The sequence below is a fragment of the Zea mays genome, chromosome 10 (assembly GCF_902167145.1).
Source record: "Zea mays cultivar B73 chromosome 10, Zm-B73-REFERENCE-NAM-5.0, whole genome shotgun sequence".
Classification (NCBI taxonomy): Eukaryota; Viridiplantae; Streptophyta; class Magnoliopsida; order Poales; family Poaceae; genus Zea; species Zea mays.
Genome location: NC_050105.1, coordinates 69,554,483 through 69,563,731, shown reverse-complemented (window position 1 = coordinate 69,563,731; position 9,249 = coordinate 69,554,483).

Sequence of the window (9,249 nt, the reverse complement as noted above, 5' to 3'; positions counted from 1 at the left end):
TCATGACCTTCGTCTCATGATCATTATATTCACGAGAAGGTAATGCTTCGGAAGACAAAGGTCCTTAATACTTAATGATTGTGTTGCCTTGTTCTTTGTTCACAACATTTGAGAACAAATGACCAACATCACATGATTACTGAGTTTTGCTAGTATGATCAACATTAGGTAACCAATTATCAGCAAAGATGATCTACTCCTTCCGCTTTTTAAACGCTTCAATTTTGGACAATGACACAGCCTCTCTAACATAGTTTTAACTAGTATTATGGTGCAGTTTCGTTCACAAAATATAACGTAAATGTAGGGATGGATTTAGATGTCTGGAGATCCGAATTATCCGTATTCGTATTCGGATAAAGTGCTAATATGGATATTCGTATTCATATTCGATTTTAATATGGATGTTAAATAGACATATCCGAATTCGTTTTTTCTCTATCCGGTTTAAGATTCGTATTCGACAACATTCGACAAAACCGTGAAATATCCGATACTATTCGTATCCGAAAGGAAAAAGTATTCAATAAAATCAATTTAAACTTACTTTTATTACTAATTACTAATTACAAGTGATTTTAAACATTAAATAATATACTAAAAATTGAAGTACACCATTTAAAATGTTAAAAATATTTATATCATAAACAAATGACTGTGTTAATCTTACATTACTAGTGATATACAATGAAATTTTTTAATTAATATTAAAAGTCTAATTTTGAATACATTAGAGTCCAAAATACAAATATACTTAATATACAAAAAGATTATATTTAGAGTCCAAAATATAAATATACCAGGTATAAATAATTTATTTAAAAATATGATATTCAACTAAGTTTCAACTAAATAATGTATATGTACTATTGTTCATAATTTGCTTGTAATATGATTTTTATCCATTATAAATCCATCGATAAAATAAATTAATACTTGTTATGATGCTATGTTCCAAATCAAGTAAGTATCTGAATGTAAATCTGAATTCGAACTATTCGTTTTGTATTCGTATCCGATAGTATTCGTATCCGTATTCGGATTAAAATATGGTAAATAGTGACATTCGGATCTGTTTCCATGTGTATCCGATCCGAATCCATCCCTACGTAAATGGTAATGGTAATGATTTACACTTGAATTCCTATCTATTTCTAGTATGATATCCGATTACGGTTAAACTTAAACAAACATGATTTAACGTTGTTGGTTACCTATTTGTCGGGGACCATAATTAGGGGTACCCTCAAGGCTCCTAATTCTCAGCTGGTAACCCCCATCAGCACAAAGCTGCAAAGGCCTGATGGGTGCGAACAAGTCAGGGATCGGTCCATTCGAGGGACTCGATCACGCCTCGCCCGAGCCTAGCCTCGGACAAGGGCAGCCGACCTCGGAGGATCTCCGTCTCGCCCGAGGCCCCCCTCCAGCAACGAACACATTTCCGGCTCGCCCGAGGCCCTGTCTTCGCCAAGAAGCAACCCTGACCAAATCGCTGCGCCAACCAACCAGATCGCAGGAGCATTTAATGCAAAGGTGGCCTGACACCTTTATCCTGACGCGCGCCCTTCAGTCGATAGAGCCGAAGTGACCGCAGTCACTTCGCCGCTCCACTGACCGACCTGACAGAGGGACAGCGCCGCCTGCGCAGCACCGGCTGTAGTGCCACTAGACAGAGTGAGGCTGACAGGCAGTCAGGCCTGGCCTCAGGCACCATTTGAAACTCCGCTCCGCCCGACCCAGGGCTCGGACTTGGGCTAAGCCCCTGAAGACGGCGAACTCCGCTCCGCCCGACCCAGGGCTCGGACTCGGGCTAAGCCCCTGAAGATGGCGAACTCCGCTCTGCCCGACCCAGGGCTCGGACTTGGGCTAAGCCCCTGAAGACGGCAAACTCCGCTCCGCCCGACCCAGGGCTCGGACTCGGGCTAAGCTCCGGAAGACGGCGAACTCCGCTCCGCCCGACCCAGGGCTCGGACTTGGGCTAAGCCCCAGAAGACGGCGAACTCCGCACCGCCCGACCCAGGGCTCGGACTTGGGCTCAGCCCCGGAAGACGACGAACACCGCTTCGCCCGACCCCAGGGCTCGGACTCAGCCCTGGCCTCAGCCGACGGTCTCCGCCTCGCCCGACCCAGGGGCTCGGACTCGACCACGGCCACGGAAGACAGACTCGACCTCGGAGGAGCCTCCACATCGCCCAACCTAGGGCTCGGACCGACCACATCGACAGGAAGCGCCATCATTACCCTACCCCAAGCTGACTCAGGCTACGGGGAACAAGACCGGCATCCCATCTGGCTCGCTCCGCCAGATTGGCAATGATGGCGCCCCGCACGCTCTGTGACGACGGCGGCTCTCAGCCCCCTTACGGAAGCAAAAGGACGTCAGCAAGGACTCGACAGCCCGACAGCTGTCCTTCCGCCAGGCTCCAGCGCTCCTCCGACGGCCACGACACCACACGAACCGGGTGCCAAAACCTCTCCGGCTGCCACGACGGCATGTACTTAGGGCGCTAGCTCTCCTCCGCTAGACACGTAGCACTCTGCTACACCCCCCATTGTACACCTGGATCCTCTCCTTACGCCTATAAAAGGAAGGACCAGGGCCCTCTTACAAAGGGTTGGCCGCGCGGTGACGAGGATGGGACAGGCGCTCGCGTGAGGCCGCTCGCTCCCTCTCCCGCGTGGACGCTTGTAACCCCCTACTGCAAGCGCACCCGACCTGGGCGCGGGACGAACACGAAGGCCGAGGGATTTCCACCTCTCTCAGGCCCATCTCCGGCAACCTCTCTTCCCCCCTTCGCGCTCGGCCTCGCGCCGACCCATCTGGGCTGGGGCACGCGGCGACATTTCACTCGTCGGCCCAGGGACCCCCCGGTCTCGAAACGCCGACAGTTGGCGCGCCAGGTAGGGGCCTGCTGCGTGTTGACGAACAGCTTCTCGTCAAGCTCCAGATGGGCAGTCTTCAGCAACCTCTCCGGCCCGGGATGGTGCTCCGTTTCGGGAGTCTTGAGTTCATGTCCCTCGACGGCGGCTACGACATGATACTCCTTCCACCGCTGTGCGACAGCGACAATGGCAGCCGACAGCCCGGCCACCGGCGGCGGAATCGACGACGTCTTCCTCGCGTGGTGGAAGAACAACATTCGAGCTCACCCCGTCCTCTCCCCTGCCGACGGAGGAGGAGGCGGGGCAACCAAGGCCAAGCAGGAGGCAGCGCCTCATTGGCTGTCGAGCGAGTCGACGGCGCCAGCGCCCCAATGGGGGGCGCGTCGGGCATCGACCTCGCGTTTGAGACGAAGACGAGCTCCGTTTCCCCGTGACACGCCAATTCCGAGCAAACGGACGACGCCAGCACGCTCGCGAAAGGCTTGCTGGACGTCACCCTCGTACCTGAGACGACGGTGCAGTCAGTCCCCGACGTGACTTCATCACCGCCCGTCGACCAAGAGGTACCGACCGGTTCCCATCTCACGCCTTTCGGATTCAGCCTCGACCCGCCAAGCGGCTTCGCTTTGGCGGACGCTCTCGTAGAGGCGAGTCCAAACCCTCTGGGGTTTCGTGTGCGGTCACCCTGGGACCGGCTGACGGACGTCTCGACCTATGGGCCCTCGGGGTCCAAGGAAGATGACGAGCCCGACTTCTGTTGGGATTTCTCTGGACTTGGCGACCCCAGTGCCATGCGGGACTTCATGACCGCATGCGACTACTGCCTTTCCGACTGTTCCGACGGTAGCCGCAGCCTCGGCGACGAGGACTGCGACCCAAGCCGCGAATGTTTCCACGTCGATCTAGGGGGTCCCTCCGAAGGCAACCATCTCGGTATGCCGGAGAACGGTGATCTCCCTAGGCCTGCGCCTCGCGTTGACATCCTACGGGAGCTAGCTGTGGTCCCCGTTCAGGCGGGGGGTCATGACCCACAGATCGAGCAAATCCGCGCGGTGCAGGCCAGGCTTGACGAGGGAGCAGGAGCACTTGAGCCGATCCGCCGGGACGTCGGGCAGGAATGGGCGGGCCAGCCTCCGGCCGGAGAAATGCGTCATCTACCCAGGGTATCCAGCACCGCATCGCCGACGATGTCAGGGTAAGGCCGCCACCCGCTTCTAGTGGGGTCGGCCAGAACCTGGCTGCGGCGGCAATGCTTCTCCGCGCGATGCCGGAGCCATCGACCACCGAGGGGCGGCGAATCCAGGGAGAACTCAAGAATCTCCTGGAGGGCGCCGCGGTCCGGCGGGCCGAAAGCTCCGCCTCCCGAAGGCAGGGGTACCCCTCGGAACATCATGCCGCGACTTCCCGATTCATGCGGGAAGCCTCGGTCTACACCGGGCGCACGCGCAACACAGCGCCTGCGGCCCTGGGACGTCTCGGCAACGAGCACCATCACCGCGACCGTCGGGCCCGCCTCGACGAGCGGGTGCGCCGAGGCTACCACCCCAGGCGCGGAGGACGCTACGACAGCGGGGAGGATCGGAGTCCCTCGCCCGAACCACCCGGTCCGCAGGCTTTCAGCCGGGCCATACGACGGGCGCCGTTCCCGACCCGGTTCCGACCCCGACTACTATCACAAAGTACTCGGGGGAGACGAGACCGGAGCTGTGGCTCGCGGACTACCGGCTGGCCTGCCAACGGGGTGGAACGGACGATGACAACCTCATCATCCGCAACCTCCCCCTGTTTCTCTCTGACACCGCTCGCGCCTGGTTGGAGCACCTGCCTCCGGGGCAGATCTCCAACTGGGACGACCTGGTCCAAGCCTTCGCCGGCAATTTCCAGGGCACGTACGTGCGCCCTGAGAACTCTTGGGACCTCCGAAGCTGCCGACAGTAGCCGAGAGAGTCTCTCCGGGACTACATCCGGCGATTCTCGAAGCAGCGCACCGAGCTGCCCAACATCACCGACTCGGATGTCATCGGCGCATTCCTCGCCGGCACCACCTGCCGTGACCTGGTGAGCAAGCTGGGTCGCAAGACCCCCACCAGGGCGAGCGAGCTGATGGACATCGCCACCAAGTTCGCCTCTGGCCAGGAGGCGGTCGAGGCTATCTTCCGGAAGGACAAGCAGCCCCAGAGCCGCCCACCGGAAGATGCCCCTGAGGCGTCAACTCTGCGCGGCGCCAAGAAGAAGGGCAAGAAGAAGTCGCAAGCGAAACGCGACGCCGCCGACGCGGACCTTGTCGCCGCCGCCGAGTACAAGAACCCTCGGAAACCCCCCGAAGGTGCCAACCTCTTCGACAAGATGCTCAAGGAGTCGTGCCCCTATCATCAGGGGCCCGTCAAGCACACCCTTGAGGAGTGCGCTATGCTTCGGCGCCACTTCCACAGGGCCGGGCCACCCGCGGAGGGTGGCAGGGCTCGCGATGACGACAAGAAGGAAGATCACCAGGCAGGAGAGTTCCCCGAGGTCTGCGACTGCTTCATGATATACGGTGGGCAAGCGGCGAACGCCTCGGCTCGGCACTGCAAGCAAGAGCGTCGGGAGGTCTGTTCGGTGAAGGTGGCGGCGCCAGTCTACCTTGACTGGTCCAACAAGCCCATCACCTTCGACCAAGCCGACCACCCCGACCACGTGCCGAGCCCGGGGAAATACCCGCTCGTTGTCGACCCCGTCATCGGCGACGTCAGGCTCACCAAGGTCCTCATGGACGGAGACAGCAGCCTCAACATCATCTACGCCGAGACCCTCGGGCTTCTGCGTGTCGATCTGTCCTCGGTCCGGGCAGGCGCTGCGCCTTTCCACGGGATCATCCCCGGGAAGCGCGTCCAGCCCCTCGGACAACTCGACCTCCTCGTCTGCTTCGGAACGCCCTCCAACTTCCGAAGGGAGACCCTTACGTTCGAGGTGGTCGGGTTCCGAGAAACCTACCACGCGGTACTGGGGAGGCCATGCTACGCGAAGTTCATGGCCGTCCCCAACTACACCTACCTCAAGCTCAAGATGTCGGGCCCCAACGGGGTCATCACCGTCGGCCCCACGTACAAACACGCGTTCGAATGCGACGTGGAGTGCGTGGAGTACGCCGAGGACCTCGCCGAGTCCGAGGCCCTCATCGCCGACCTGGAGAGCCTCTCTAAGGAGGTGCCAGACGTGAAGCGTCACGCCGGCAACTTCGAGCCAGCGGAGACGGTTAAGTTCATCCCCCTCGACCCCAGCAGCGACGCCTCCAAGAAGATCCGGATCGGCTCCAAGCTCGATCCCAAATAGGAAGCAGTGCTCGTCGACTTTCTCCGCGCGAATGCCGACGTCTTCGCGTGGAGTCCCTAGGACATGCCCGGCATACCGAGGGATGTCGCCGAGCACTCGCTGGACATCCGAGCCGGAGCCCGACCCGTCAAACAGCCTCTGCGCCGATTCGACGAAGAGAAGCGCAGAGTCATAGGCGAGGAGATCCACAAGCTAATGGCGGCAGGGTTCATCAAAGAGGTATTCCATCCCGAATGGCTTACCAACCCTGTGCTTGTGAGAAAGAAAGGAGGGAAATGGCGGATGTGTGTAGACTACACTGGTCTAAACAAAGCATGTCCGAAGGTTCCCTACCCTCTGCCTCGCATCGATCAAATCGTGGATTCCACTGCTGGGTGCGAAACCCTATCTTTCCTCGATGCCTACTCCGGGTATCACCAAATCAGGATGAAGAAGTCCGACCAGCTCACGACTTCTTTCATCACGCCCTTCGGCATGTACTGCTATGTCACGATGCCGTTCGGCTTGAGGAATGCGGGCGCGACGTACCAGCGGTGCATGAACCATGTGTTCGGCCAACACATTGGCCGAACGGTCGAGGCCTACGTCGATGACATCGTAGTCAAGACGAGGAAAGCCTCCGACCTCCTTTCCGACCTTGAAGTGACATTCCGATGTCTCAAGGCGAAAGGCGTGAAGCTCAATCCCGAAAAGTGTGTCTTCGGGGTGCCCTGAGGCATGCTCTTGGGGTTCATCATCTCCGAGCGGGGCATCGAAGCCAACCCAGAGAAGATCGCAGCCATCACCAGCATGGGGCCCATCAAGGACTTAAAGGGCGTACAGAGAGTCATGGGATGTCTCGCGGCTCTGAGCCGCTTCATCTCACGCCTCGGCGAAAGAGGTCTGCCTCTGTACCGCCTCTTAAGGAAGGCCAAGTGCTTCACTTGGACCCCTGAGGCCGAGGAAGCCCTCAGGGACCTGAACGCGCTCCTCACGAATGCGCCTATCTTGGTGCCCCCAGCTGCCGGAGAAGCCCTCCTGATCTACGTCGCCGCGACCACTCAGGTGGTTAGCGCCGCGATTGTGGTCGAGAGGCAAGAAGAGGGGCATGCATTGCCCATTCAGAGGCCAGTCTACTTCGTCAGCGAGATACTGTCCGAGACCAAGATCCGCTACCCACAAGTTCAGAAGCTGTTGTACGTGGTGATCCTGACGCGGCGGAAGCTGCGACACTACTTCGAGTCTCATCCGGTAACTGTGGTGTCATCCTTCCCCCTGGGGGAGATCATCCAGTGCCGAGAGGCCTCAGGTAGAATCGCAAAGTGGGCGGTGGAAATCATGGGTGAAGCAATCTCGTTCGCCCCTCGGAAGGCCATCAAGTCCCAGGTCCTGGCGGACTTCGTGGCTGAATGGGTCGACACCCAGCTCCCAACAGCTCCGATCCAACCGGAGCTCTGGACCATGTTCTTCGACGGGTCGTTGATGAAGACAGGAGCCGGCGCAGGCCTACTCTTCATCTCGCCCCTCAGGAAGCACCTACGCTACGTGCTACGTCTCCATTTTCCGGCGTCCAACAATGTGGTTGAGTACGAGGCTCTGGTCAACGGGTTGCGGATCGCCATCGAGCTAGGGGTCCGACGCCTCGACGCTCGCGGTGACTCGCAGCTCGTCATCGACCAAGTCATGAAGAACCCCCACTGCCGCGACCCGAAGATGGAGGCCTACTGCGATGAGGTTCGGCGCCTGGAAGACAAGTTCTACGGGCTCGAGCTCAACCACATCGCCCGGCTGAGAGCACCTAGAGGGGGGGTGAATAGGTGATCCTGGGAAACTTGAAAACTTAAGCCACAAAACTTGGTTAATCGTTAGCACAATAGTTGCCAAGTGGCTAGATAGGAATCCTCAACAAAATACAATAACCAACAAAGATCAATCACAGAGATGACACGGTGGTTATCCCGTGGTTCGGCCAAGACCAACGCTTGCCTACTCCACGTTGTGGCGTCCCAACGGACGAGGGTTGCAATCAACCCCTCTCAAGTGGTCCAAAGACCCACTTGAATACCACGGTGTTTTGATTTGCTTATCTTTATCCCACTTGCGAGGAATCTCCACAAATTGGAGTCTCTCGCCCTTACACTTAAAGTTCACAAAGAAGCACGGAGTAAGGGAGGGAAGCAACACACACAAATCCACAGCAAAATGCGCACACACACGGCCAAGAATCGAGCTCAAAAGACTATCTCAAAGTACTCACTAGAACGGAGCTCGAATCACTGAGAATGACAAACGGATGCGCAAAGACTGAGTGTGGATGATCAAGAATGCTCTAAGGTTGCTTGGTGTTCTCCTCCATGCGCCTAGGGGTCCCTTTTATAGTCCCAAGGCAGCTAGGAGCCGTTGAGAGCAAATCTGGAAGGCCAATCTTGCCTTCTGTCGTCGGGTGCACCGGACAGTCCGGTGCACACCGGACACTGTCCGGTGCCCGATTTCCTTCCTAAAATGGCGCAGCCGACCGTTGCTGATCTGGGAGCCGTTGGCGCACCGGACATGTCCGGTGCACACCGGACAGTCCGGTGCCCCCTTCCGTCCATTGGCCCGGCCACGTGTCGCGCGCAGATTCCGCGGCCGACCGTTGGCCTGGCCGACCGTTGGCTCACCGGACAGTCCGGTGCACACCGGACAGTCCGGTGAATTTTAGCCGTACGTCGCCGGTGAATTCCCGAGAGCGGCCAGTTCGCGCCGAGTCAGCCTGGCGCACCGGACACTGTCCGGTGCACCACCGGACAGTCCGGTGCTCCAGACCGAACAGCCTTTTGGCTGTACACAGCCAACTTTTCTCTGACTCGATTTCTCCTGTTTCAAGCACTTAGACACAATACATTAGTCTTCAAAACAATGTACTAAGGCTTAGAAACATACCTTTACTCTTGATTTGCACTTTGTCCATCCATGGGTATAGATTCACATTTAAGCACTTGTGTTGGCACTCAATCACCAAAATACTTAGAAATGGCCCAAGGGCACATTTCCCTTTCAATCTCCCCCTTTTTGGTGATTTATGCCAACATAACA